The following is a 9,181-nucleotide window of genomic DNA, read 5'->3' as shown; positions in this document are numbered from 1 at the left end:
TTTTTTCAGAACATTTCAAAGTAAGATATGGACATGACCCCTGAATACTTTAACATACATCTCTTGAAAAATAAGGACAATTTCCTACATATTCACAATAATCTTTATTATGCTTAAGAAAATGAATAATTCTCTAAATCACCTAATTCCTAATCAATATAAAAACTTCCCTCATATGTCTTCTAAGATATTTTTTCAAAGAAGATCCAATCAAAATTCTTACATTGGCCCTGGCCGGGATTGCTTGCTCAGTGGTTAGAGCATCAACCCTAAAACGGAAGGGTCACAGGTTCAATTCCTAGCCAAGGACACATACCTGAGTTGCAGGTTCATTCCCCAGTCCCAGTTTCATTGCGTTCGGGAGGCAACTAATTGATATGTCTCTCTCACATCAATGTTTCTCTCTCTCCTCCCTCCCTTCCTCCCTCCCTCTGTCCCACTCTATCTAAAAATCAATGGGAAAATATCCTCGGGTGACGATTAAAAATAAAATTCTTACATGGAATGAAGTTGTTATATCTCTTTATTCTCTTTTAGTCTAGAGCAGTAGATGTTTCGAGAACTACATTGTTACTGAAATCAGCTGCATGAACTGTTGGCTTCCACCGAGGCCCGCTGGGTCTGGCACATTTACTAAGACAGTCTCCGTGATATGTTTGCATTGTTTGGTTTGTCGAACATGTTGGTTACCAGTTTCACTACTTCCTAACTTGAGGTTAGGGACTCTTATTATCTTCATGTCCCCACCACCTACACAGTACCTGACACACAGGTGGTCAGTAAAAGTGGATGGAAGGAAAGGAGTCAGGGAGGGAAGGAGGAAAAGAGAGCAGTGGGAAGGAGGCAGGCCTGGCAGGCACCTACTTCCACATCTGCTCTGTGCCTTCGGGAGACATTCTGTTTTCCTGGGAAACACCCATCCGCCTTGGCTTTGGGGAAGACCATTTTCTTCTGTGACCTTCTTCCTTCTCATGCTCCTTTTCCCCATTTCCTGTTTTCTTTGTCTGAGCACTAGTTGGCTCCCCTTAGATCCTCTGCTAACTTGAATCTCTCCTCTCCCCCCCGCCCCAGAGACAAGATTAATATTTGACAGTAAAAAAAAAGTAGTCTAGAGCAGATTATCTTTTCCTACAGCCACACTCATTTTTCCAGTACCCTGGAAGGTAACTACCATAGGATTTCCACCTTCAGTAATGAAGATCCCAACCACACAGTAAGTCATGGGGAATGTACCCTCTTTGTTAGGAGAGATGCCATGGTGTCTATAAGGGATATGCTCTGCTGGAGGGAGAACACATATGTGGATTAGCTCCCATAGCCAGGAGGAGCTGTCCTCCAAACACAAGCAACCAAGTTTGGCTCAGGCTTTAGGGTCAAACTATTGCTTCTATTGGGTGTAGAGAGAGCAATGACTGAATTGGCTGGAGTAGACCAAAGTTTGTACAGTAAGCTTTCTTCATACCTTATATTTAATCAATATCTAAAATTTCGAGTTAAAACAAAGGCAGAAAACATTCGTGACAACATGGATGGATCTTGAGAGTATTACACCAAGTGAAATAAGTCAGACAGAAATGGACAGAAACTGTATGATTTCACTTATATGTGGAATAAAAAACAAAAAAGTAGCAAATGAACTAACAACGCAAAACAAAGACAAGCTCATTGATCCAGGCAACAGAATGGTGGTTAGCAGAGGGGGCAGGGGGCAGTGGAGAGCAAAATGGGTAAAGGGGGTCAATTATATGGAAACTAGACTGTTTGTGGTGAGCATGCAATAGATTATACAGATCTCAAATTATAATTTTCTACACCTAAAATGTATATGTTATTAACCATTGTTATCTCAATAAAATAAATTCTTTTTAATTTTTATTTATTTATTTATTTGTAAATATATTTTTATTGATTTTAGAGAGGAAGGGAGAGGGAGAGAGCGAGAGATATATACTTCAATGATGAGAGAGAATCAGTGATTGACTGCCTCCTGCATACCCCACACTGGGGATCCAGCCTGCAACCTGGGCATGTGCCCAGGACCATGACCTCCTGGTTCATAGGTAGATGCTCACCCACTGAGCCACGCTGGCTGGGACAATAAATTATTTTTTTTAAAGGCAAAGAAGATATAGGGAATGAATGTAAGAATCTCTAGATTATCTGCATGGTGGACTGGATAATTTTCATTCCAGGCTGACCTCATTGATATGCTTCTTTGTTGTCTCTCCTTGCTGAGCATTTGGCTTCTATTCAAAGTACACAGGGCCATTTAATTATTAATCGGAGCAAAACATTATTAGGAAAGTTCAACTGTTGAGTGTATGTGTATACGCACACACACATGTGGATACTTTTCTTGATTACCTGGCTGTTTTGTTTTTGCTGTTTAGCTTTCTGGGACCCTGTGTCTCTCGACTTGTGGAGATACCTATAAGGTGACTATGACCAACAGTGAATCCCTAAGAGCTTTTTGGTCCTGCTGCCCCTTTCTTGGATGTGTGTGGAAATGTTTGCCAGCTTTGGAGGGCACACATACACAAGAAGAGTGACTGACCTTGACCTTTAAATGGACTGTGTATCTGTGACCAGGAAGAAGTTCAGTGTTTATATTTGATGATGGTTTTATGTCCCACTGTCACTAGAGAGTACTTTATAGGGCTTGCTGATGGCCCGGGGCTCCAGAAACCATCATGATTATTTAACCAACAGTTTTAATAAGTCTATAAACTCATCTTATTTTTATGTTAATAACATGGAGAGAAAATTTGGAAGATTAAATATAGAGAAAGATGTATTTTAGCTTCACTGCTCAGGACCATTGGGAATTCTTCTGCAGAATTAGATCCTGTCTTTTCTCATTATTTCCTTTTTCCTACATCTGTCATCCTTTTCTTTCTTTCTTTCTTTCTTTCTTTCTTTCTATTTTCTTTCTTTCTTCTTTTCTTTCTTTGTTTTCCACATTTATTGCATGCTTAGCACTTATTAGACTGTGTTAAATGCTGGGAATACAGAGATGAATAACATGAAGTTGGTTTTGTGGGAGAGGCAGACAATGGGTAATTATAGAAGTAAGCTCAGTGAAGGGGTCCTAAGCCAGCTTAGCTTGTGAGAGAAGGCAGGAAACCTCCTGGAAGAGATAACTGATTGGGGAGTGGGACTGAGAGAGGAGCAGGGCCCAAGGCCTTTACACAGCAGGTCAAAACCATTTATGTAGTTTAAGAGCACTGGACAAAGGAATCAGGATGAAGGACTTTGATGATATGGGTTTTCCTTGGATGGATGACAACAGATTTTGATGTAACTGGGTCCAGTTGGGACCACATGGGCAGGGTAGAAATGATGCCTGCTTCTACTCTGGGAAAGTACACGTGACCCATCAATGAAGTACTGGGTATGTTCCAAGGTGCCTTCTCAAATGGCTGACCCTAGGAAGTGAAAGTTAAAATGAAGGAAAGATCACCCTTTAAGGCCAATGTATGATATGTGCTCAGGGGTGAAGAGGTATGGATGAAGGTCAGTGCTCACCAGGGTGGGGTAATGAGGATTGGAGAGGTGGAAGAGGATTCCTGGCCTCCTAACAAACAAGGCCTAACTTGTGTGACAAGTCTTAATGGGAGCTCAGGAATTGGGACGAGTTCTTCCAGCCAGTAGTGAAGCAAGTGGCCACAATACTAGTTCTGATGTTCAAAAAGGGTAGGGCCCTACATGGGCTGCTCCATGAGATACAGAAAGTAGACCTTTCACAACCTCAGGGAAGGTGAAATGGGGTCTACTGAGGGAAACTTAAGTCCTGATTCTTGGAAGTCTCCGCCTAAGAGTAGAAAGAGCACACATGATCCAGAAAGACCTAAGCATCATGACCAATCATATCAACCACAGCAATAGTAATAGCCATTGTATATTCAGTGTCTAACTGTGGAAGAATGTTTCATGTCTATTTAATTTACCCTTCACATGACTATATAATCCTATATATAAAAGTGTAGTATGCAAATTGTCCCCTTGACTGGGAGTTGTCTGGGAGTTTGAAGTGGGGCGGGCCGGGGAAAGGGAGGGAGGCCCCAGCCAGCAGCCAGCAGCTGCTAGGGACCCTACCAGTACACGAATTTCATGCACTGGGCCTCTAGTGGTATATAATGATAGAAGGTATAATCCCCTCCATTTTATAGATGGGGTAATCAAAGTTTGGGAAGGTTGTAAGTAGAAAGCCACAGAATCACATTAGAGGCCAGATCATAACTCTAGAGCCCCTGATCTCAACTGTTCTTCTTACTTTGAATACATATTCAGGGCAGCTCATCTTTGACCTGACCATTGGACCACAGCCCATCAGGAATAGTGAAGTGGAGAGACTGGAGACCAATGAACTGCATTTCTTCAGCCCTACTAGTTTTATGAAGATGCATAATTTTAAAATTTCCATTTTTCTATTAGTGTAGTCTTAGTGTACTTAAAAATATTAGTATTAGTCAAGAACATATGAATTAAGGAAGAAAATATGGATTAGAAATTGGGCTTTCTGAAGTCTCTTACTTGGTGGTTGTTATGAATTGAATGTCTGTACCCCTTCAAATTCATTTATTGAAGTCCTAATCCCCAACATGATGGTATTTGGAGGTGGGACCTTGGGAGGTAATTAGGTTTAAATGAAATAAGAACGATGGAGCTCCATTACGGGATTAATGCCCTGGAAAGACACACCGGAATTTCCCTCTCTCCTTCCCTCTCCCCTCCCCTCCCCTTTCTCTCTTCTTCTTTCCTTTGCCTTCTCCCTCTCCATGTACACACCCTGAGGAAAGACCATGTAAAGACACAGTGAGAAAGCAGCTATCTATTAGCTTGGAAAAGAGATCTTGCCAAGAACTTAATATGCTGGCACCTTGACCTTGGACTTCCCAGCCTCCAGAACTATAAGAAAATAAATGTCTGTTGTTTAAGTCACCCAGTCTATAGTATTTTTATAGCAGCCCAAACAGACCAAATCAGTAGTTGATATCAGCATCTGGATCAGGGGTCCTCAAACTATGGCCCGCGGGCCACATGCAAATACAAATATTGTATTTGTTCCCTTTTTGTTTTTTTACTTCAAAATAAGATATGTGCAGTGTGCATAGGAATTTGTTCATAGTTTTTTTTAAAACTATAGTCCGACCCTCCAACGGTCTGAGGGACAGTGAACTGGCCCCCTGTTTAAAAAGTTTGAGGACCCCTGATCTGGATGGACATGCTCCCTGTGTGTGTGTCCATGAACTAGATCCTCCTAGACAGAGGTTGTTGGCCATATCTTGAGACCCTCTCACTCTCCACATGAGATTTTGGTGTGTGTTTTTTTCTCATTGGTTTTTATGAATAATTTATGTAATGACTTTTACAAGATCTTCTTGGGAAAATTTATGAGTTGCCTTATGATTCTTCACCAGATGAGATGTTGGGTGCTGCCTGCCATCTGTAGCCCCAGATGAATGAACAGAGAAGTATGCAGGTGATTCCCGCATCTGAGAGAAGAGCCAGGATCTGCACAAACCACTGGATCACCTCCTTGCTCCTTGCTCTGGGAGTCCTTGATAGGCCTGAGAGAGGCACACCTCAAGGGGTACCTATAGTCCCTCTGAACACACAGCAGACTCCCAAGCTGTGTGGTCTTCCAGGGATTTGCCACAGGGAGCCTGGTGTGTTCAGAGAGACTGTAGCTGCAGCCCCTTGAGGTTGTGGAGAAACGTGTTCTATAAACACAGATGAGTAGAAAGCTGTGGCAACCAGGTCCTCCCTCTGCAGATGGCCACACTGCTTCTCATCTGGGGGCGATCCATCAAATCCTCAAGTAGGAAGAATCTGAAAAGGTCATTTAGTCCAGCATTTCTTGGTCTGTTAGGTACATGTATTTCACCTGAGAGTTTTGTTATGGGGGAGATTCTTATTCAGTAGGTCGAGGGTGGGGTCTCAGAGTCTGCAGCTTTAACAAGCTCCCAGGTGAGGTTACTGCTGCTGGTCCAGGAACCACACTTTGAATAGCAAGGATTTACTCTATCTCTCCATGTCAAGGTGGGCTGAGTTTCAGTGACCATCTCAGCCAAGTGAGAATCCATTCTGCTGCAGAAAAGGAAATTCTCTTGTTTAGCAGCTTTCTTACCTTTTAGAAGTTCTTACTTAGCAAAGCCAAATTCCTTTAGTCAAGTCCATTGAGGCTATTTTGTCCAGCTGGAGACCCAAAGAAGCCCTCTCTCATATCATAATCCTCAGCTATTTAAAGACTACTAAGTCAGATCTATTTTTAAAAGCACTGCTTCTCTCTCTGTGTTCTTATTCCTGCATTATCCAGCCTGGTCGGGAGGAATGAAACAATGGGGCACTTTGCTGGAGGAATTGGCATTTGGAACATTCATGTGGCTGCTCATCCAATCGGAACATCCTCACACACCCAGATACTCTCCACTCTCAGTTCTCTATAATAAAGGGGATGGTGGAAGTTATGGAAGTCACACTCTGAAGAAAGAATGACAATCTCAATTTAACCTTTAATGTCATCACCACTCTTATCAGAACTTGATCATGGTGTTGTTCACAGGTAACACGTGACCTAGTTTGGGTTTTCTCCTTTCTCCCAGCTCAGAGCCTTGGAGCAAGGATGCAGCCATCTACTGCGGACAAGCAAAGGAGCCTGAATAACTGACAACATGAATGAGAGTCGGTAGGTTGTACTTTAAGTACCCAATAATCTGTGATAGGTGCCAAGTCAATTCCGCCTCTGGTTTTTTAAATTTATTTTTAAGTTACAGTTGACATACAATATTATATTAGTTTCAGATGTTCAACATAGTGATTAGATATTTATATAACTTATAAACTTCCACCTCTGTTTTAATCCCCCCGAACTCTGCCTCTTTCTGCCCCAGAAAGGTCTGCCATCAGCTTTTGTGCTCTTTTCTGGGACTTTAGATCAATGTATTTCCTCTTTCAGGGGTGCTTGTATTTTAAACCTTTCTCTCTGTCCTTTGTTAGAGAGGCTAACGGTCTCCTGGTGATAGGTTATGTTACTTACCTGCCTGGAAGGTTGCTGCAGTCATTGCCAACAGTAAAGAAGCTATGGCCACGTACAGGTTCACACTGACATCCTCGGGGGAGGGATGGACTCTTCCAGTGGAGAGTGAGGTTTCCAGGAGAATCTGTGCATTTTGCAAAAGTGCAAGAGTATCTAGAAGTTTGCTGTTACTCTGACTCCACCCTCTGCAGAGCATCCTTTGTCATTTCAAGAAGGTAAAATGAGACAATGAGAGCAGAGGGCGAGATGGTGACTTCTCCTGATTTATTCTGACAGCCAGTGTGTAGGGTGCTCGGAATGGGGAATATGACTCACCAGCCTTTTCATGAGCCTGGGCCCAGGATTCACAAGTGTTCCAAAATTAGCAACCAGCCTTGTACACCCACAGAGTAGTAAGACACTTCCCTGTGGAAACACTCAATCAATGGGTAAATATATGAAGAAAGGAAAGGTTAAAAAAGTTATAGATTATTACAGCTCTTTTAGTTAGCTGGGAAAATCTTTCTGGAGAACATAGTTCTCTTTGCTTCACCATTTATTACCTATCATTCACCTATTCATAATTTTTTAAAAAAATATTTTTATTGATTTCAGAGAGAAAGGGAGAGGGAGAGAGATAGAAACATCAATGATGAGAGAGAATCATTGATTGGCTGCCTCCTGCACAACCCCTACTGGGGATCGAGCCTACAACCCAGGCTTATGCCCTTGACCGGAATCAAACCCGCAACCCTTCAGTCTGCAAGCTGACACTCTATCCACTGAGCAAACCCTGCTAGGGCTATTCATAATTTTTTATTGAGCATCGTCCCTGTGTCTAGTACTACTTTAGGTCTGAAGAAGTCAGTCCTTCTTCTCATGGAGTTCATAATTCAGTGGGCAAGTGACTTAATCTCTTACAATTTCCTCTTCTGTAAAATGGGGATATAATGTACCTGATTCATTGGATAATGTGTGTGTGTGTGTGTGTGTGTGTGTGTGTGTGTGTGTATCATTGGAGTGCCTGACACTTAGCAGCCATTAACTGTTAGTTGCTGGCTTCCATTGAGAAACAACTTGTGTGGGACTATTGGTGTCCTGATGCGCCTGTTGGTGCCATTGTTAAATCTCCCCGCTGGCTGTTTAGGGCCTCAGCAATGCCGTAGCTGGAAACTTAACTCCAATCGCGATGGGACCAGAGATGCTAAATTCAGCATAAGCCTCCTCCCCCTTGGACAAACCTCGTCCTCACTCCACTTGATTTAAAAGGAACTGGATAATCAATTAATGCTTGATGATGATAGTGAAGAAGAATCTATGTAAAGTATAACTCAATTTTATAGTCATTTATTTTACAAACTCAACTTTATAGTCATCATTCATTTCCTCTTCAGTGTGGGGAACCACCTAATCCACCGCACAATGAAAATTAAGTCCGGGAATGCCAAGATGTGTCACTGGTTGTACTCCCACAGCCAGAAAGGAGAAAGTCAGATTGCAAAACCAAAGTCGCCTGCCTCAGCTGTTAAACCCTGCTGCCTCCGGGGCCTGCAGACTCTCTGGGTCTCAGTCCCTTCCCTGGTCACCTCCTTGATGTGGTTTCTGGACACCTGCAGGCATTGACAGTTTCTGGTTTGAGTGCTCACATAAAGCTCCTTACAGGTATCTGTAAACACAGTCTCATGGTATTATCATTATGTGTCTGTGAGTTTAATAATCCTATCTGTTTCTATATTACCGGTGACCCTTCCAAGACCCTTTCAGGTTTGGGAGAGAGGGGGCAGATCCTCTGACTTATCCCAGTGAGGACCCTGCTGGTGGTGACAGTCAGGGGTCAGCAGGCAAAACCATCTTTTCTTTAAGTGCCTGAAATAGCTCTGCCACCAGCCAGTCACTCAGTCCCATTAACAAGGGGCAAGTCTTCTTTATCAGTCGGGGAGAAAGGCTTTAAATATACAATAAGACATAACTGCTGCTTTAAGTAGCTTTGATTCTAGAATCTTAACTATCTTGAGCTGAAGATAGTTTGGAGCTGAGCAGGGAAAAAAAAAACTCAGCAGAGAGAGAAGAGGAAAAAAACTAGATGGCTTGGAAAGTAAGCAGGGAGGGTGAGAAAAGCTTTGATATTTTTCCATTTGGAGGTTTGGCTGCATTTAGAGCCAT

General features: G+C 42.5%; 1 long non-coding RNA gene across 1 annotated transcript; it reads left to right on the top strand.

The window, feature by feature from the left end:
* The first annotated feature begins 1,139 nt into the window (after nt 1-1,139).
* On the top strand, nt 1,140-8,537 carry LOC102241534. Its single transcript, XR_313536.2, has 3 exons — nt 1,140-1,213; nt 6,606-6,688; nt 8,413-8,537. It is a non-coding gene; the product is annotated as an uncharacterized LOC102241534 (long non-coding RNA).
* The last annotated feature ends 644 nt before the right edge of the window (nt 8,538-9,181 follow it).

Source organism: Myotis brandtii, unplaced genomic scaffold, assembly GCF_000412655.1.
Source record: "Myotis brandtii unplaced genomic scaffold, ASM41265v1 scaffold197, whole genome shotgun sequence".
NCBI classification, from domain to species: Eukaryota; Metazoa; Chordata; class Mammalia; order Chiroptera; family Vespertilionidae; genus Myotis; species Myotis brandtii.
The sequence above is the reverse complement of the archived record's forward strand: the minus strand, read 5'-3'. Positions and strand labels throughout refer to the sequence as shown.